The sequence below is a fragment of the Sminthopsis crassicaudata genome, chromosome 5 (genome assembly GCF_048593235.1).
Source record: "Sminthopsis crassicaudata isolate SCR6 chromosome 5, ASM4859323v1, whole genome shotgun sequence".
NCBI lineage: Eukaryota > Metazoa > Chordata > Mammalia > Dasyuromorphia > Dasyuridae > Sminthopsis > Sminthopsis crassicaudata.
This window is the reverse complement of record NC_133621.1, coordinates 284,340,177-284,361,841: the sequence shown is the minus strand read 5'-3', so window position 1 is coordinate 284,361,841 and position 21,665 is coordinate 284,340,177. Positions and strand designations below refer to the sequence as shown.

Here is a 21,665-nt window from a genome sequence, read left to right as displayed (position 1 = left end):
TATTTCAGTGAATAGCATAAAAATGGTTAACATTTGCAAATACTTTAAGGCTTGCAAAGTACTTTATGTGTATCATTTTATTTTGCTCTCATGACCCTGTAAGATGGGTTGTTATTTTATGACAAATGAGGAAACTGAGACAGATGGCGATCAAGTGACTTGCACAGGATCACACAGCTAAGCAAACATCTGTCTGCCAAAAGCCATGAGCCCAAGAAATGTTTGGTCATAGAATGCAGGCACTTGGGAAACTGCAACTAACCAGATTATTATAATATTTAAGATCTTGAATGCAGTTGATGGCAAAGGATCGAATTTCTGTGTATATTTGTAATGCAGATGCAGCTCTGAAAAGTCACTTTCAAAGGCTCATTTCTCATGAAGCTGACCCAAAAACATACACTCCATATTTTAAAAGCTTAGTAATAGCAGCTATCCTAATAATTGCTTGGTACATTAAGAGCCCCAGAGTATTTAACACATGGGGTCATCAGATTTCTTTGGTTAGAAATAATGAACAGGAACTTTTGATCATCATTTGAGTCACATCAAGTTCTAAAGGTACAAAGTTTTTTTGTACAGATTTCGTAAAATCTTACCAAGTTCATCTAATCAATTTCTTAAAGTTACAAGAACTGGACAGATTTTCTTCTTGAGAAAGAATCAAGGAAATGTTTTGGACTTATTAATGATCCAACACACTTTGATTCTAGAGGCCAAAATCTCTTATTTGACTAAAACACATTTCTTTACCCTCTTTTTCTAGTTACTGAACAGTTAATACCAGGACTGAATACATATGGAAAAGTCAATGTTAACATCATGGGTTGAAACAAAGAAAAAATATCTGCATTGTTTGTGTAACTGGAGCAATATGTTTTTCATGTTCAAAAAAATCTCCTTTATTCCTAGACATCTAGACATAATGAACAATAATTTATAAAAATAAATTTTTTTCTAAATGACCCAAAAGATCTGATGCTGAAAACAACAGTATTCTTTTTTCATGGAAGTTATTGAACACAATGGTAGGAGGAGGAGCCAGAGATTTTTATGAAAACATTTTCTTCCTACCTTTTAAAATCAAAGTGTAGCCTAGAACACAATATTTCCATCTATCATTTATAAGGCAATAACCAATTTTTTTTGCTAACTGCATCGTAACTAGTTTTCATTGTTGAGCTAGTTTGGACTTACCTTCCCCCCATCCAGAGTGTCTTCCAACGTGCCTGGACCGCTGGTAGAGTAACCTGAGACATGAAAGCCACAGCAAAGACCAGCCCCTCTGCCTTCATCCCGCCGTGTGCAGTCTTCCCCATCCACATCTTTCGATAAAAGTCAGGATAAAGCATGATTTATTAATATGGCAAAGCCATTACAATTCAGAGCTAAAGTGTTATTGGACCTCTCCCTAGCTACTGCTGTTTAAGGAAGTCTTTAAAAACCAATTTAATTTCCTTCACAGTCAAATTTTCTCCACAGATAATTGGTTTTCATTATATGCACAAAAACTGCCATGAAGTCAATATGTATGAGTCATTTTGAATTTTTTTTTTTAAATGGCTATCTGTGTTGATGTGGTTCTGTATTAATGCTATAAGGAAGACACATACATACACACACAGGTTACTATGATTTTTTAAAGACTGTATTATTCTTTTCCATTCCCTATAAGCTGACCAAATGCATTACAAATCAGTTTCATAAGGTCCGCGAACTAAATATTGAGGGCACTATTTACATTTACATTGGAAGCACACATAATAATAAAATAACTTAAATTCTTTGTTAATTGAGTTTTTTCCTCTTCATTTCTTTTTCTTTCTTTCTTTCTTTTTTAAAGCATGCTTACTACTAGAAAAATTCTACTCTTTTTGCTGCTGGAATAATTTGGCTTGAAAAGCATGGGAATAGTGTTCTCTTTTTTCCCTTTCCAGTCATCCTTTTGTTGAAAATAGTCATATTTAGATTCACAGGACACTGGTGACAACATTTCTACTTCATCCTTATCATCCAATGCACGTGTGTGAATCTAGCGTAGGATCACTAATTGTTCATAAGTGCCCTGAAACATTAGATTAGCAGTGTTTATAATTGTCTAAATACAGCATGACGATATGGAATCAATTACCACGCTCATCAATCTTTGACATTCTAATGCATTCAGAAAAAAAAAAAAAAAGGAAAAAAAACAAAAAAAGAAATGGGGCAAAGTTGCCCTGATCTCCAAAAGCAGGTCCTTATCTCTAGGAGATCTGGCCAGTGGAAGTATCGGCTGGTTCTTAATTAAGACAAAGACAAACACAGATTGCGCTGATGCAGCACAAAAAGAGGTCTACTTACTAGGATGTTCTAGTCTTCCTCCTCCTGCTGCTCTTCCCCTTCTTTCTTTTCTCCCCCCTCCTTCTCCCAGGAAAGGGTGTTTTCTCTCCTACAGAAGATTTCTGATGGAGACAACCGGTTCATGTCCTCTTCTCCTCCCGTCTTCCTCTTCCACAGGTGTTTATAGAGTACCCAACCCTACTGTTATACAGTCTCCCTATTTAAACAAAAATAAAGAAAGAAAGAAAAGGAGAAAAGAAAGAAAAAGGAAAAAAAAGAGGGTTCTGTCCCTTTAGGGATTCTCAGTGATGCTCGGGAACGCCTCTACTGAGACAGGTATCTGTTGCTGCCTGTTGTTTAAATAGGTTCACTAGAGCTCTTCCGGTTGGTCATCAGCACCTTCATTTTTCACTCCTGGAGGCCCAAGGTACTGAAGTGAGGGAGGGCTTCTGCCTCTCCTTCCTATTTATCAGCTTGGGGATTGGTGGGAGAGGGGCAAAGGGTTGGGTTGGTGGGATTTTTTTCCCCTCAATGTTAGATTAAAGTCAGACATGGAAGAAGAAATATAGTTTTCTAAATTATATTTGGTTTCCCGAGTTGCTGATTTCTAAATACACACACACACACACACACACACACACACACACACACACACACACACACACAAAGACAGGAACATCAGTCCATTATTTCATCAGGATAAGGATAGAAAAGAAAACTAGGAAATAAAGAAAAATTAATCAAAATGAATTTCTCCCTCTCCCTCATGACCCACTAAGATACACACTCACGAGAGCACACACAAACACACACACACACACACACACACACACATACAGGAACATTAGTCCATTATTCCATCAGAATAAAGGTAGAAAAGAAAACTAGGAAAGAAACAAAAATGAATCTTTTTTTAAAAATTGAGTTTCTCCCTCTCCCTCATGCCCCACTAAGATACACGCTCACGAGAGCGCGTGCACACACACACACACACACACACACACACACACACACACACACACTCCTCTTAGCAGACTGCAGCTTTTTTTTTTTTTTTTTCTCCTGTTGAATAGTAACTCTCCGCGAGCAGAAAGAGCTTAATAAAGCTAAGGTCAGCCTGTATAGACTTGGCACTTGCGGCAATAACGGATCACTGGTGAAAGCATCCTACAGATTGATGATTTTTTTTTTCTTTCCTTCCCCCCTACCTCCTAACACGCCCCCCCCAAGTCACAAACATCAGACATTTATTCTCAAAAGAAAGCTTTTTAGATCCTTCCTGCAGTTTCCATAGTGATTCCATTTTCCCCTTTTATCCCAGATTGGCTGAAGAGCCGCTCCCCTCCGAGCTCCCAGTGGCTCCTTGCTACCAACTGTCGACATAAAAAGGTAGTCGAGTCACAGGCGCGCACCCAATGCCAGAAATATTTAAAATTAACAAAGGTTAGCAAGAGGTTGCCGAATTAACCTTTAAAAATTATTTTCCTATATCAACAGAGCAGCACGAGAGGAAATAATTTTGCTTGAACCCACATAATTATCCCCGCTTAAATGTAGTTCTGTTTTGCCACTACCTACAGTCTTCATATTAAAACACTCATCATGCAAAACATAATCCTTTCATAAAAGGCTTTAATATTGCTGACATTGCTCCAGATGCCGGAGCCTGTTAGGCATAAAAGGTCATTACCAGAACGTTTTCTCTAGGGTTGTTTTAGTTGGGGGGATGAGACATCTGTCCTAGGCATTGTTCCCTTAGCCTTTTCCAATACTTGGTTCAATTTTCATCTGCTCTGCCAAGGCAAGCCCATTGTCCCGGGCCAAGTAGCCCTGGCTGGCCATGGTCAAAGAACATCCAAACCCAAGGAAACCTGTGTTTTTTAGACTAACCCTTAATTAAGCAAGGGCACGGAAAGTCTGGCCATTGTGTGGAGTCATAATTTATTGCAATACTATACTGGGCTAGGCTTTTCCCAATTAAAATGTAGCTTTAGATGAATTTTCAAAGTTGGACTGATTTGATTTCAACTCTCATATCACTTAATAACGTTGCTACATGAATAATCCTAGGCATAGGTTACGGTAATCCTGGGAGAATTTCAGTTCTTCACAAAGATTGTATCTCCTTATTAAATATATTGAATTCTTGTCATGAAGCTAGAGATGGATTACAAATAAACTCTTGGCCCTGAAAAGAATTTTTTTTCACATTGTTATAGCAATAATGCAGTTAGCAATTTACTTACAAAGTTCATAAGTAATCTGGGTGGAGTAATGAGTTTTAAAATGGCAAGTTACATAAAACCCAAGTAAAAATTAGAAATTTAAATTTTAAAAAATTAGATTGCTTACAGAATTGGTTGAGGTAGAAGTGCTATAACTTGTTGATTGTTAATAACAATAACTGGCATTCATAAAGCCCTTTAAGGGTTACAAAGGCATTTGGAGATACTATCTTATCTGATCCTTACAACCACTCTGGGTAAGAAGTTGGAGCTATTATTATCATTCCCATTATATGGATGAAGAAACTGAAATATAGAGAAACTAAGGACTTGGTCATGGGATCTTGGATCCCAAGCTGGAAGGAACCTTAAAGATCATTTAGTTCAACATCTTCATGTTACAGATACAGATACAGAAACTGAGGCCACAGAAACCAAAGTCTTGCCTAAATTCATATGGGTAGTAAGAAGGGGGGGGGTTGAATCTAGTTCTTTGGACTCCAAATGTAGCATTTTTTCCTTGCACCACACTGTCTCCTTGCATTTCAGAGGCAAGATCCAAACTTAGGTTTCTCTTTATTCTAAGCCATTGTAAATTGTTCAATACTTACCAAGTTTTCTATAACATATAACATAGTTATTGTATCTATCACGTCATAATTAAAAATATATATTATTTCATTATACCATATATCCTGCCCCTCAAAGACTAGGTTTCTCATCACTAATCTATTTAGTGAGCTTGGATAAATAACTTCATTTTTCTGGAATTTAGCTTTTTTATCTATAAAATAAGCCTGGCAGACTAAGTGATCTCTGCAATCCTTTCCAGATCTATGATCTGATGTTTCTGTTCCTATCTATTTACTTTAATTTTGACAAGTTTCTTAGAAAGATCAAGTAGAAAGTATTATACTCATTAGGAAGAAGAGGATACATCCAACCCACACAAAAGGATGTTGAGGTAATCTTTTGCTGATCTGACATAACTAATCTGGAGCTTTACTGTCTCTTGGAACATGTACCAAGAGTTTTGCAATATTAGAAGTCATTTAATGAATGAGTCAACAAATACCTCCTATGTGCCTGGCACAGTTCAAGTTGACAAATTTAGAAAAACAAAAAATAAAACAATCTCTCTTCTCAAAGAGAACTTTCATTCTGCAGTTGGGAAACCACTTGTCAAGGAGGTTGTAGGACGAGTGCAAAGTTCAGAGCTAAGTATCACAGCTTTTAATCTAAGAGGGATTTTAGAAATCATTGAGCAAAACCTTCTCATCTTATAGATGATGAAACTAAGTTTAAGAAAGGTCAAGGAGGCAAAGCTAGGATCTGAACCTTGGTTCTTTGTCTCCCAGTCCAGCACTCTTTCTCCTGTACTGCATACCTATCCATTAAACTGAATATTAAACTAGAAGACACCTAATTCTCTTTCCAGTTATGTACTTTCATAACTGAAATTTACAGCTGGATTTTAGCTATAGATTACAGCTGGAAATTATAGCACACTATTGGATAAAAACTTTGACAAGAACTATCAGATTTGCTATTGATTAATAAATCAATTAATATACATTTATTAAATGTCTCTTATGTGCCTAGCACTGTGCTAGATACCAGGGAATACAAAGGCCCAAATAAAATAGTCCCTTGCCATCAAGGAGCTTATATCCTAAAATACATATGAATACACAAACAGGATAAAAAATAGATATAAGCTGATTGGGAGAAGAGTGATAGCAACTGCTGGGAATCAGGAAAAAACTTTATGCAGAAGGTAGATGGGGCTTGAGCTACTTTTAAAAGTAAAAAGGCATTTTAAGGTAATTAAGAATCCTTGTTAGGAAATCTAATAACTTGTTAATACTTTCATCTCTTTAACACATAGGTCATATCTTTAGAAGAGTAAGGAGATTATGGGAAGTGAGTTTCGGCTACATAGACAATTTCAAAGAAGAAGCTATGTCTTTGTGATTTATGATCAGAGAATAACCTACGTTTAGAAAATCAAGTGTTTCTCAGGAAACTGGGGAAGAAAATAATAGGTAAGTGATCCTTTGACCTAATCAAGAGACCTTTAAACTAATATTTAAAGGGGGGAAGATTATAAAACCAGATTATAGGACCATAGAATTTAGAGTTGAAGGGCCTTTAGAGAATATCGAGTACAAAATCCACATTTATAAATAAACAAGCTATGGAGGATAACAGGTGTGAATGAAGAATGATAGTGGAGGAAGTACCTAACAATTCTTTCAAAATGTTTATCTCTCTAACATGAAGGGCACCTCCTGGCAAAACAAATTGGGTTGGGAGGAGATGGAAGGATATTGAAGAGGGGTTTCATGATTCAGGTGGTAATTGGACTGGATGACCTTTAAGGTTCCTTCCAATTCTACAACCCTATGGTTCTTTGAAATAAGAAAGCTGTGGATAACAGGTAATACTTAGAATTTCAATTGTCTCTGGACATAATTCAGGTCTTCAAAAAGAGTAAATTGGAAATTATAATCAAAGGAGGCAAATATGAACCTATTAATCTCATGAATTATAGTGGGGAAGTATTCATTACTAGGATGTGACCATAGATAAGCTTATTCAAGAGAAATAGATCTAAGTATACAAATCTATATTAGGGAAAACTGGAGGGTGTAAATATGGTAGATAAAGATAAAAGGAGATAGATACTATAGAAACATTATTTTTAGAAACACACTACAGATTACCAGACCAGATGGAAAATGTTTGTTCTCACTACTAGAACAAGAGAGGGAATTTTGAAAAAGAGATTAGATCCTCTCAAAAACAAACCAAAACAAAAAAAAATCCAAACAAACTAAAACAAAAATAATGGGAAGCATACCCAAGTTGACAGAACTAAATAATGATCATGATTATCATTACTGTGCTGCTGTTACTGCTACTAATAGTAGTATTTTATAGACTATTATAAGGTTTGCAAAGATTCTTACTTATGTTAACTCATTTCTTCTTAATAAGTTTTTTTTGCAGATGAGAAAACTGAGGCAGAGAGAGATTAAGTGTCTTGCTTGATGTCACATAGCTAATAAGTTCCTGAGGTGGGATTTGAACTGAGATCTCTCTGTCTCCAGGTTTAGCACTCTACCTAGTTACCTACATGGAAACTTAGCTAGAGACCATTCTCAAAGAGGTGTCTGGGAACATGGTTGTGTGTGAGAGGGGTAATTGTAAAATATGAAATAGTCTGCTTATGTGGAGTCTAAAATTATAGGTCGAATGAGATAATAATGAATTTACATAACATTTAAAAGTTCTCTATAAAAGCTAGCTATTTATTATTGTTATGAAGGGGTATTATCATTTATAGATATTAAATATCACATTCACTCCTTCTCTTTACCTATGAGAAACCTGAAGTCTACAGAGATTATGTTCCTTACTTAACGTCTATGTGAACTTGAGTCACAGAGGTATCATTTGAACCCAGGTCCTTAAACTTCAGAGCTTTTACTTGGATCATGATATCTAACAATGTTAAGAAGTTGGGATGAGTTGCCATATAGAAAAGAATGAATATTAAAAAAAACACTGGAGTTAAGCAAGCTGGTTCAGAGAAGAATGGATGGTTGAAGCTACTCACCGAAATGGCCATAATTTCATATTTTATAGACTCTGGTTTATGGCATGGATAAGAAACTTATCCATTTTTGAAGCTAATAATAGCATAGAAGAAGAATATTGGGCATATTGTTCTTTAGAGTCCAGGACGTTTAGTGGAGACATAATAATTTTGTTCAAGTAGTTTGGAGTGATACTATGAGATAGAGAAATTCAATTGGTTCTATGTGACTTCAGAGAACAGAAAAAAGCACATGTCCCCTAATTTTCCCACCATGAAAAAAAGAAAAAAAAACTTTATAACATAGGTTACTAATTAATTAACTAATAATAAGAATGTGTCACACCAGGGCTGCTAGGTGGTGCAGTAGAACACCAGCCCTGGAGTCTGGAGGACCTGATTTCAAATATAACCTCAGATACTTCCTAACTGCCTGATCCTCAAATAAATCCTATAATTCCAATGGTCCAAGGGGAAAAAAGGATACATAATAATACATTATACTAAATATCAGGTATGAGAGAATCAACTGAATATAGATTTTCAAGAACTCATCTGACAAAGTTTTCCATAATTTAGTCAAGAGAAAGATAATAATATACTTACATATTGAATAAATTAATTGAAATAGTTGATCAACATCTATTTTGGAGATAGGACAGCATTGGAGTGGTATGCTGAAGAATGCTTTACTTGATTCCTTTGTTCAACCCCTTTATCGATGATTTGGATAAAGCATTGGAATCAAGCTAATTACATTATTAATGGCAAAATGATGGGGAAAGTATCTAATATATTAGATAATAGAATCAAAACCAACAAACATTTGGAAAGACTAGAAAAATTTGCTAAATCCAAGAAAGCAAATATTAATGGGGACAAAGGACAGGATTCAAACTTGGCTTCCAAAAAAACAATGAAGTCCTGGATATCAGAAAAATGACTTGACAATAATTCGTGTGAAAAATACTGAGGGTGCTGGGTAGATTACAAGCATGATCTAAGTCTATAGTGTCTTCCAAGAAAAAAAAAAGTTAAGATCATCTTATGTCATAGTGACCAGAACAAAGAAAAGAAAAATCCTATTTTTCTCTCTACCATATTTAGAGTAATAAATAGTTTCTAGGTTGCAGATTTCAAGAGGGGTATTAACAGTATCAACATGAAGGTGACTGGAATGGTGAGTATACCCAAACTTTGTTATTCATAAGAATATGGTCAGAATTCATAAGAAAATGATCAGCGTTATTTGAGAAAATAAATTAGGGTAGATAAATTTCAGTTAAGAAGTAGGAAAAACATGTTATTGTCTTAAGTTATCTAAAGGACTTTTACATGGATTTAAGTGATCAGAATAAGGGAAGGAAAAATTCTACTTTTTTGTCTACCATATTTAGAACAATGGATAGGTTCTAGGTAGCAGATTTCAAGAGGTGTATTAATGAATGGGAGATAGTGTCAACATGAGGGTGATTGGATTGGTGAGTTTATCCAAACTTTGTTATTTATAAGAATATGGTAAGAAATCATAAGAGAATGATCAGTGTTATATGAAGAAAAAAACTTTAGGGCAGATAGATGGCAATTTAGAGGTAAGAAAAGCATAATACCTGTCTTCAAACCTCTAAAGGACTTTTACGCGGATCTAAATTCTAACCAATGAGAAGATAAATTTTATTTAATCTTAAAGAAGACTTTCATAATAAGTAGACGTGTTGAAAAATGGAATCAGTTATGTTGTTAGGAAGCCCTGGGTTCCTTCAGCTTTTAAGAAGTTGGATAAGGGCCTGATTAGTGATTCCTCCATAAGGTGAGAGATTAGCCCAAATGACCTATCAGATCAAACTAATTTCAAGATGTGTTTCTCTGGTGTGGTGATGATGAGGATGGGAGTGGCAGAGTTTAAAGAAATTTGTGCTTTTCTCCTGCAAAAGATCTAGATAGAATGGCAGAGAAGATGAAAGTCATGGTGGTTGTTTTTGTGTGGCATCAAAGGGCTTTCAAACATCAAATTTTGTTGAGACATAGAATCAATGAAGAGTTTTGAAAATTGGAAAGCAGCAGAATGATAAAATAAAAAAAATCATGTTAGGAACAGGGTTCTGCAAAGATGAATGTTGAAAGGTAATGGAAAAAAAGGAAAAAAATTAAAATTTAACAAAAGAAAATAAAAACATGTTGGGAGCTAACTTCTACAAATATAGGAGTGGTAGCCAGAGGAGAATGGAAGGCAAAGAAGTCAGTGCTAATTGATAAATGATAGGAAATAATAAGACCACAGAATTAAAACTGAAAGAAATAATAGAGGCTATTGAAAAAGACTCTTTCATGGATACAAATAAAAAACTAAAGCATATATATGTTAAATGACTGGTCCAGGGTCATATAACTAGATGTGTATGAGGTGGGACTTGAACCAAGATTTCTTGATTAACTATTTTGTACTGCCCAATTGATCAATGATGTCTAATAAAGGAAGTTAGAGAGTACAACAGAAATGGAGTGGGTTTTTTTGTTTGTTTGTTTTGTTTTGCTTTGTTTTGTTTTTACAATACTGGTATTGGATAGATGTATCAATGACAATTTAAAGAACTTACTTCTTCTGGGGCATTATTTCTATTGCAGCAAGGTGGCACAATGGAGAGAATGCTGGGACTGGAATTAGGAAGTCCTGAGTTCAAATCCAGGCTCAGATGTTTATTAGTTGTATGACCCTGGCCAGGTCACTTCACTTCTGCTTTCCTCAGTTTTCTTAACTGTAAAAATGGATATAATAACAACACCCACTTTCCAGTTGTGAGGATGAAATGACATGATAACCATAAAGCCCTTAAAATTGTGTCTGACATAACAAAAAAAAATAACTCTGTTAGTTATTGTTGTTGTTGTTGTCTTTAGTTATTTTATTTATGATTGACCATTTTATTTACTGAGAGAGAATAGAATAGGGATAAAAAGAGTTTCAGAATCTGGATAACTTGGATTCAAATCCTGTCTCTGATACATAGTCACTGTCCAATTCCCTCAATTTACTGATTCAACTGAGACAGGAGACAGGAGACAGGAAATAACTTGATATCATAGGAGTATAGATTTACAGTTAGAGGCATGTTTTCTCCCCCATTAGTTTATGTGCTCTCTACTGAGCCTGTATCCCAAAGGGATCATAAAAAAGAGAAAAGGACCGACATGTATAAAAATATTTGTAGCAGCCCTTTTTGTAGTGGCAAAGATCTGGAAACTGAGTGAATGTTCATCGGTTGGGGAATGACTGAATAAGTTATGGGGATGTGAATGTTATGGAATATTATTGTTCTGTAAGAAACGATCAGCAGAATGATTTCTGAAAGACATATGAACTGATGCTAAGTGAAGTGAGCAGAACCAGGAGATCATTATACACAGCAACAATACGATTATACAATGATAAACTCTGATGGACATGACTCTTTTCAACAGCAAAATGATTCAGGCCAATTCTAATGTTCTTTGATGAAGAAAGACATCTGCATGCAGAGAGAGGATTCTGGAGAGTGAGTACAAACCACAACATAGTATTTTCACTCTTTTTGTTGTTGTTTGCTTGCATTTTGTTCTCTTTCTCATTTTTTTCCTTTTTAATCTGATTTTTCTTGGGCAGTATGATAATTGTGGAAATATGTATAGAATAATAATAAATATTTTACATATATTGGATTATTTGCTGCCTAGGGTAGGGGGTGGGAGGAAGGAAGGGAGAAAAAATTGAAACACAAGGTTTTGCAAGGGTGAATGTTGAAAATTATCTATGCATGTGTTTTGAAAATAAAAAGCTTTATTAAAAAAGATTTTTTTTGCCTTCTATTGTCTCCTAGCACTTAGCACAATGCTTGGCACATAGTAGGCACTTTAAAAGTATTGATTGACTGACTCAAAGTCATTCAAGATCACACAAGTAGCAAGTAGTGGAGCCAAAATTTAAATCAAGACCTGAGACTCCATATATTTCTATTGGACAGTGATGTCCAAGGACCAGATGTTCTCAATGATGGCTTCTAGCTTAAAATCCTGTCTCTGGTTCTCAATTGGTTCATCAGAAAATTGAGGAGATTGGATTCAGTTATTTCCAAAGTTCTTTCTAGCTCAAATCCTTATTAAGCTATGAAAAAAACAATATTCAGTGCAACAATACAATGAATTTAATCTTATGTGCTGTAGGGTTGTAACTATTGAGTCATTTTTAAGTGACATCTGACTCTTTGTGACCCCATCTTGTCAATGTTTACTGGAATGGTTTACCATTTCCTTTTCTAACTCATTTTACTGCTGGGGAAATTGAGGCAAATAGGATTGAGTAACTACACAGAGTCACACAGCAAGTTATGTTTGAAGTCAAATTTGACCTCAGGAAGAGGAGTCTTTCTAGCTGTTTTAATTATTTTTCTTTTTCTTTTTCTTTTTTTTTTTTTCTTTTTTGATGAGGTAAATGGGTTAAGTGCCTTGCTCAGGGTCACATAATTAGGAAGTATTAAATGTCTGAGGTCAAATTTGAACTCAGGATCTCCTGACTCAGGATAGAGCTGGTACACTATCCAGTATGCCATCTAGCCCCAAGAGGAACCTTCCCAACTTTTTATTCACTTTGCCCCGTAGATGCCACAGGGTTGTAACTAGGATGGAACAAATGGATCTTGCTTCAGAGGGCCGACATGGAAAGAAGCATTTCTTTCCCACACACCATTTAACAATGGCACTCTTCTTCACCAAGAAACGACCAGATTCCTTTGGGAATTGATTGTCCTCTCTCTAGTATGATCATAGCACCAATAAAATTGTCCATTGGACCCGTATATGGCACTGTACCCACCCATTCTTCTAAAATTAATTTTTAGGCATAGTTACAGCTCTGCCATGGTCACTAATTTTTATCACCTTTGCTTTTTTTCCAGGGAGCCTAGAGTTAGAGTTCCTGGAGGCAAACACAGTAGGTCGGTCCCAGGGTGTCAATGCGACATATATTAGCTTCTTTAAGAGACTAACTACCACCTGCTTCTTTAAGACTTTCATCTGCTTCATGATGCAGACTGAATATGGCTTGTGGGTTGCTACTAAAATCTCTTATTTTCTGGTTGATGGTCAAATCTATTAAGCTGACAGAGCCTTAAACCAAGGATGCAAATACTTTCAGCCAGCACATTAACAAAACGTTAGCTTGCCAGTAAGTAGTAATTTTCAATCACTGGTCCTGTGCATATTCTCCCATCATTTTCTATCAGCAACCACCATAGGGGTCATTTTATAAACCACTTACGTACTTAGCATCAACTCCACAAAAGAGAGCTTTGACAGGAGGTAATGCAATGGCCGAGCATTTTGTAAACACTTGCAAATGACCTTCTTGCATGGAGCAAAAAATCAAACCCATCACACCAGGTGAACTAAAGGGCTCAGTGGCTCATTGCCTCTTGTCTGGACTATTTCAGCAGACTAACAGGTCTTCCTTCTATTTAATTGATTTCCCCTCTTTAATCCATGCTCACTAAACTGCTGAGTTGATATTCCTCAAAAACAGGTCAGACATTTAGCTAACAAAATTTTTTGAAACATGTATTATATGGCAGACTCTGTGCTTAAAAAGAATAAACCAAGCCTTGTCTTCTAGAAACTTACTTCTTTTCCTTCTCTGACTATATAATACTTAATTAGGAAGCCTCAGTGGTTCCATATTACATCCACGAGAAAATATAAATTTCTTCGACTGGCCTTTAAAGCCCTTCATATTCTCTGTCCAGGCTAGGAAATTTTAAAATGAAAATTCTTAAGCCTTTTGTGTCATGACTGTTATGTGAATAAAATATAAATCCATTTATATAGAGTTCAGTTACTCTATTTTCCAGGAAAGTTACAGAATTCCCTATCTCTTCTCACATCTCCACATATTATGTCTCATTGTGTTGAGTGGATGACCTTGGTGTCTTCCCAGGCCATGGCCAGTCATCTTGATTTCCATCCTACCTCTGGACTTTGAGGCTGATCCATTCACTCAAAAGTCAAGACATGCCATTGATCCTCTGAAAACAAAAGACCACAGCTATAAAATATTCCTACCTTAACCCTATTTAAAATCCTCAGCCTCCTTCAAAGCCCAGTTCAGTTATAAATCCATCAATAATAACTTATTTAGTGCCTACTATGTATCAGGCACTGTACTAAGTGCTGGAGATATTATATTTTTTGTCCTTCATTCTCAAAGTGCACCAGTGACATCAAGATGATTCTATGACATGAAAGCAAATTGGATTTAAGTGAGGGAGGGCTGTGTGATGTCATCAACCTCACTTTCTCCTTCAGAGCTATGTTGGTCCAGTGACCAGATATAGCTCAGGATGACTGGAGATGGCTCTGGATACAGTGGGATACCTTGGGGTTTTTTTAAGTTAAAGTCTTTCCCATGACTTAATTTGTCTGAGGCAACTTCCATTCAGTACTTAAGGTTAGGTAAGAAATGAGACAAAGAATAACCTCTCTCACCTAGTCAAATCAGTCTGGAAGGAAAAGATGCTCAGGATTTCTGGCCAAAATAGAAATAATAGTAATTTATACTCATTCTGAGACATAAGAGACCACACAAGGCTTGAGCTGAAAATTATTGTTGGGTAATTAATGAGAAGCAGAGTGCTTTGGGTTTAAAGCTTTTTTTTTTTTAAATCTAACCTGTAAACTCCAAGATACTTTGTAAGGTTTCAGTGATTCTTCAGGGAAGAAGGAAGTATTGCCAAACTAGAACTGACCATATGGATTAACTGGGGATAATAAAAGAAGCAAAAGGCAGTCCCTGCCTTCTGGGAGCTTACAACCTAATGGGCATGAGCTCCTCCCTGTGATGCTCACTGGCCTTTTGTCATTCCTGATCTTTAACTTCAGTAACATTTGTCAAATGACACCATTTCTGCAGGTTTTCTGCATCTATAACTCCTCTTATCCTACTAGTATTCTCAGCCTGTGAAGTAGGTGTTGGTTTAGCACTTCTTGTCAAAATTTCCAGTACCCATGGAAATGACTATATTCATAACCTCAACTTCTTACAATGCTAAAAGTCCCAATGACACATCTTTTCATCTAGGGTACTCTCTCCTCTCAAGATCAGGCTTTTGTGGCACTGTTTTCTCTTGGTCCTGCTCTTATATGTTTGACTGTTCTTTCTTAGTCCCCTTCACTGGATTTTCGTCTATTTATGGCAACTAAATATGGGTATTTTCCAAATTTCTCCTTTCTCTTTTTCCCTACATAGTTTGGTGATCTCATCAGTTCATCTGAGTTCAATTATCATCTCTATCCAGATGATTTCTAGAATCTATATATTTTACCTAAATGTCTCTTCATAGCTCCAGTCCTATATTGGCAACTGCCTTTTAGACATTTTGAACTGAAAGTTCCAACGTTATCTCAACATGTTCAAAACAAAACTTATTATCTCTCTCTCATTCTCCCCTTTTCCTAGATTCCTTATTATTGTCAGGAACACTGGTATTGTCCCAGTCACCCACACTTACCATTTTATTAGAAATCTTGACTATTCTGTGTCTCTTAGGCCATATTTCCAATTTTATGAATTCTACCTTCAAAACATCTATTATATAGGATCCCATATTTAGGCACATGACAACAACCACTACAGGCACTCATCAACTGTCACCTGGGCTACTGAAATTAGATTTTAATTGGGGATGTCCTGAAGACACTATTCAATCCAATTCATTTTCCATTCAGTTAACAGGACTGAAGACTTCTGGGGGTATCAATACAGTGAAGTTCAGAAAGTCGGTGGTGGTGACAGAAGCAACAGCAGCTTTGGAAGCTCTCAGAAAGATAGAAAATACATATACATACTCAATTCAGAGAAATGGGATAAAAGAAAGAGAAAGGTGATTTAAAAAGAGGATTGAGAAAAGAAGGCAGCTATCAGAAGCAAAACAGAAGAGGGATAGCATAAAAATAAAGAAAAAAGAAGAAATGGAAGAAACTGTGATGGAGGGTAACGCACAGCTAGTAATTATTATAACTGTGAATGTAAATGGGATGAAATCACCCATAAAATGAAAGTAAATAGCAGAATGGATTAGGGACCAGAATCCAATAATATGTTGTTTATAAGAAATGCATTTAACACACACACACACACACACACACACACACACACACACACACACACACACACAGCTAAAATAAGATAATAGAAAACAATCTATTGTACTTCAGCTGAGATAAAGAAGGTAGAGATAGCAATGATGATTTCAGAAAAAGAAAAAGCAAAAATAGACCCAATTAAAAGAGAAAATGAAGAAAAGTACATTTTGTTACAAGGTACCATAGATAATGAAGTAATATCAATACTAAGATGACATGGCAGCCATATTATTAAAGGAAAATTGAAATCAATTATACAAGGAAATAATAAAACTATATTTGTGGAAGACTTTAACTTTCCCTTATCAACTCTAGATAAAGCTAATTTTAAAATAAATAAGAAAGAAGTTAAGGAACTGAATAAAATCTTAGAAAACTTAGGAAAATATATGCATAATTCATGAGTCATATTAACTTCCAGCTTAATCCACTGGAGGGATGGCAAACCACTATAGTATCTTCACCAAAAAGATCTTATGGACAGTATGGTTCATGAAGTCATTTAATAAGTAACAACTGAACAATAACAACCACAAACGATCAAAATAAATCTGGTACTGCCTAAGAAATAGTGTGGTCAATCAGTGGGATAAATTAGTTACACAATACAATTTTACAGAAACAAGGCAAGGCCAATATCTTGCATAGTATATCAAGATAAGATCAAAATAGAAAAATAATTTAGACTTAAAGAGTGGTTTCAAAGTAAATGGGGGAAGCATGGGAAAATGTACCTGTCAGATATATGGGTAAGGGAAAAATTATGATTGAATAAGACAGAGAAGGGATTATAGACAGTAAAATAAATAATTTTTATTACATGAAATTATAAAGCTTTTACACAAACAAAATAAATGTAGCCAAAATAAAAGGAAAACAAGAAATTAGAGAAATTTTTATAGCAAGTTTCTCAATAAAGTTTTTATTTCTCAAATATATAGGGAACTGAACTAGTTTATAAAAATAAGAGCCATTCTCAGTTGACAAAATATCAAAGGATAAGAACAAATAATTTTCAGAAGAAGAAATAATTTCTATCAACAATAACATCAAAAATTCTCTGATTAGAGTAATGTAAATTCAAACAACTCAGATACCACCTCAACCCTATCAGATTCAGTAACATGACAAAAAGGGAAAATTAAGCTGGATGGAATTTGAAAAAAAATTAAGATATGAATTCATTTGTGGTGCAGTTGTGAACTAGTCCAATCATTCTGGAGAATAATTCAGAACTTTGCCCAAAGGGCTGTTAAATTATACCACATCCTTTTACCCAGAAATATAACTATTAGACCTGTATACCAAAGAGATCAAAGAAAAGGCAAAAGGATTTATATGTACAAAAATATTGAATAGAGGAGGGGGAAGAGGAAGAGTGGAAGAAAAATTTGGAACATAAGGCTCCAAAAAGGAAGTTGTTTTTTTTTTTTTCTTTTTTTTAAAGTATACATCAGCCATCCGGATCTAGAAAGAGAACTAAGGAAACTGAATGTGAATCAAAGCATAGCATTTTCACCTTTTTGTGAATAACCCAAAATATGTCAAATATGTACAGTTCTTCTATACATATTTCCATATTTATCATGCTACACAAAAAAAATCAAATCAGAAAGGGAAAAAAAGATGAGAAAGAAAATAAAAGGCAAACAAGTAAACAATACCAAAAAAAATGAAAATACAGTTTTCTTTGAAAACAATGTGAAACCAAACCTCTGAACAGTCTGATGGAATGAAATCACTCTCTAGCTCAGGATAGACTGAAAAAAAACTTCAAGAAAGGTTAGCCTCACTAGGCTGAAAAGGGTGTTCAGCCTGGCTCAGATAGACTGGGAAAGACAGTGAGAGTATCTTGAATAATAGCAAATTAGCAACTAAGACCTTCAGTTCTGCCTCAGCAGAGGAGCACAGCAGGAAGGGCAGCTTCTAGTTCCAGCTCAAAAGGCAAATTCTGGGATACCAGGATGTTTCCTGAAAAGAGCAGGCTAAGTTACCCCTTGCAAACACAAGGGGCCCTAGTGCCCAAAGCCAAGGCTTAGAACTGTATAGGAAGCTTGAGACAGCACCCCTTTTACCTCAGTAAACAGAGCTATACCTTAAAAATAAAAAAAAAAAAGATAAAATAACAAAAGAAAAGGAAAGAAAATGAACAAGAAATGAAAAAAAACCTTACTTGAGTATAGAAAGCTACTATGGTGATAGGGAGGGCCAAAACATAAACTCAGATGAGGACAGAATGTCCACAGAGGAAATCTCAAAAGAGTGAGATAATTTGGGCTCAAGACCAAAGAAGCTTCTTGGAAACATTCATAAAAGACTTCAAAGGGTAAATAAGAAAGAGGTAAAAATAAAAATGAGAAAAGAAATGAGAGATATGCAAGAGAGAGTCAATAGTTTGGAAAAGGAATGAAAAAATGTCTGAAGAAAACAACTACTTAAACAGCAGAATAAACCAAAAGGAAAAAGAAATACAAAAGGTAACTGAAGAAAATTTCACATTAAAAATTAGAATAGGGCAAATGGAAGCCAATGATATCAAAAAGATATGTGAGATATCAAAAAGTAATCAAACAAACTAAAAATAATGAAAAAATGGAGAAAATGTGAAATACTTCATTGGCAAAATACCTGTTCTGGAAAATACATACAGAAGAGACAATTTAAAAATTATTGGATTATCTAAAGGCCATGACCAAACAAAGAGCCTGGATGGCATTCTATAAGAGGTCATTAACAAAAACTGCCCCAACATTCTAGAAACAGAGGGGAAAATACTCATTGAAAGAATTCATTGATCACCTGCGGAAAGAGATCCACAAGGAAAACCCCAAGGACATTGTTGCAAAACTCCAAAACTATAATCTTGAGGAAAAAATACTACTAGCTACCAGACAAAAACAATTCAAATTTCAAGGAGCAACGGTCAGGATTACCCAGGATCAGAGGGCTTGGAATACCATATTCTGGAAGGCAAAGGACCTACTTGGGACTATAACCAAGAATTAACTACCCAGCAAAATTCAGCATCATCTTTCAGGGGAGGAGATGGAGCTCCAATGAAGTAAGAGACTTTCAATACTTTCTTTTGAAAAAAAAAAACAAATTAAACAGAAAATTTAATCTACAAACACAGGACTGAAGAGAAACATAGAATGGTTAACAGGGGAAATATATTTTTAAAAGATTACAACCCTAGATGGAAAAACAATATCTATAGCTCTTGAGAACTGTATCTAACACTGGGGCAGACAAAAAGGGGCATCACATAAAGGTGTGGTTGTGAAAGGATTCTAATGTGATGACATCAAAGAAAAAGACATTAAGAGATGAAAAAAGGTCTGTACTGGGAAAAGAGGAAAGGACAGGTATAATGGGACAATTAGTTTACACCAAGAAGCTCAAAAGACCTATTACAATTGAGGGGGGAAAGGGGGGAGGATAAGCATTGTCTAAAGCTTGATCTTGTTAGTTTTGGCTCTAAGAGGGAATAACAATCTTTCAGTTGGATATAAAAATTTATTTAATTCTATAAAGAAGTATAAGTAGAAAGAAGAAAAGGGAGGGACAGGATAGAAGTTAGGGCAGAAACACTAGGAAAAAAAAGTTAAGAGAAAGGGGAAGAGTTGGTAGAAGATAAGGTAGTGGGTAGAGTGGGTTAATAAAAACACTTCTAAGATAGGAGATAAGACAATCAGTGGGATGGATTAAAAAAAACAGGACTAAGAACAGGATAGAAAGAGAGAACAAAAATATATACAGGAAAGAACATAGGATGATGGGAAATACAGAGCTGGTAATCATAACTGTTAATGTAAATGGGATGAACTCTCCCATAATACAGAAGCAAATAGCAGAGTGGGTTAAAAAACAGAATCCTACCCAAAAAAGGTGAAAATATATGTTGTGATCTACATTCAGTCCCCACAGTCCTCTTGCTGGGTGCAGAAAGCTCTCTCCATCATAAGTCTTTTGGAATTGTCCTGAATCACCTCACTGTTGAAAAGAGCCAAGTCCATCACAGTTGATCATCATATAATCTTGTTATTACCATGTACAAGACTCTCTTGATTCTGCTCACTTCACTTAGCATCAGTTCATGTAAGGTTCTCCTGGCTTCACAAAACAGCTTGCTTGTCATTTCTTATAGAACAATAATATTTCATGACATTCATATACCATAATTCATTCAGCCATTCCCCAAAGGAGAGTTATCCACTCAATTTCCAGATCCTTGCCAACTACACAAAGGGCTGCTATAAACATTTTTGCATACATGAGTCATTTTCCCTCTTTTATGATCTCTTTGAGATCTTGTCCCAGTAGAGGCACTGTTCAATTGAAGGTGTATGCACAGTTTGATAGCCCTTTGGGCAGACTTCCAAATTGCTCTCCAGAATGGTTAAATCTTCACCAACAATGTATTAGTGTTCCAGTTTTCCCACAACCCCTCCAATATTTATCATCATCTTTTCCTGTCATCGTTGCCAATCTGATAGGTATGTAGTGGTACCTCAGAATTGTCTTAATTTGCATTTCTCTAATCAACAGAGATTTAGAGCATTTTTTTCAGATGACTAGAAATGTCTTTAATTAGAACTCAAAATTAAAAAAAAAAAAATGATTGTTAGGGGCAGCTAGTTGGTATAGTGGATAGAGCATTAGCCCTGAAGTCAGGAGAACCTGAGTTCAAATTTAGTTTCAGACAGTTAACACTTCCTGGCTGTGACCCTGGGCAAGTCACTTAACCCCAATTGCCACAGCAGCAACAACAAAGAAAAGATTGTTTAAAAAAATGGTACATGTAACTGGGAAATATTTAACAAAATAAATAAAAATAATTTTTAAGTATTTCAGCTCCCTCTTGTTGAATAAGCTCCAGTGGTTCCCTATTACTTCTATGAGCAAAGATAAACTACTTTACTTGACCCTTAAAACACTTTAATACTTCATTTTACCTTTCTTTTCTTCTTACACTTTACTGCCCTCCACAAAGTCTACTCTCAGCTCACTGGCCTACTTGCCTTTTTCCATGCCTGACTTCTATCTCTTGATTCTATGCATTTGTGCTTACAATCTCTTGTGCTTAGAAATCTCTTTCTGGTGAAATCCTATCTGCTAAAAACCTTTCTGGATTCCCCCAGCTGCTAAAAATTGCCTAATTTTTGTGCTGTCTCCCTCATTTAAATGATATTCTTGAGCAGAATGTCTGCTTTTGCCTTTCTTTCTTTGTTTCTTTTCTTTTATTTCTTCCTTCTTTGTCTCTCCCTTTCTCTTTCTGTCTCTGTTTCTCTCCCTCCCTCCTTCTCTCTCTCTTCCTCTCCCCTTTCCCCCTTACTCTCCTCCTCTCTGTC

At 35.5% G+C, this 21,665-nt stretch overlaps 1 long non-coding RNA gene across 9 annotated transcripts in view; it reads right to left on the bottom strand.

Annotated features, from left to right (window-relative positions):
- The window catches only part of LOC141544785 (uncharacterized), a 178,793-nt gene that overhangs the window by 126,903 nt on the left and 30,225 nt on the right, over window positions 1–21,665 (bottom strand). For 3 of the 9 annotated variants that reach the window (XR_012482801.1, XR_012482803.1, XR_012482807.1), the window contains exons 1-2: window positions 2,344–2,933; window positions 1,198–1,325 (exon numbers count right to left, since the gene is read on the bottom strand). This is a non-coding gene — a long non-coding RNA (uncharacterized LOC141544785). Of the gene's footprint in view, window positions 1–1,197; window positions 1,326–2,343; window positions 2,934–21,665 lie in introns of those variants that run through there. The other 6 variants (XR_012482800.1, XR_012482802.1, XR_012482804.1 and 3 more) reach the window with 6 other exon arrangements.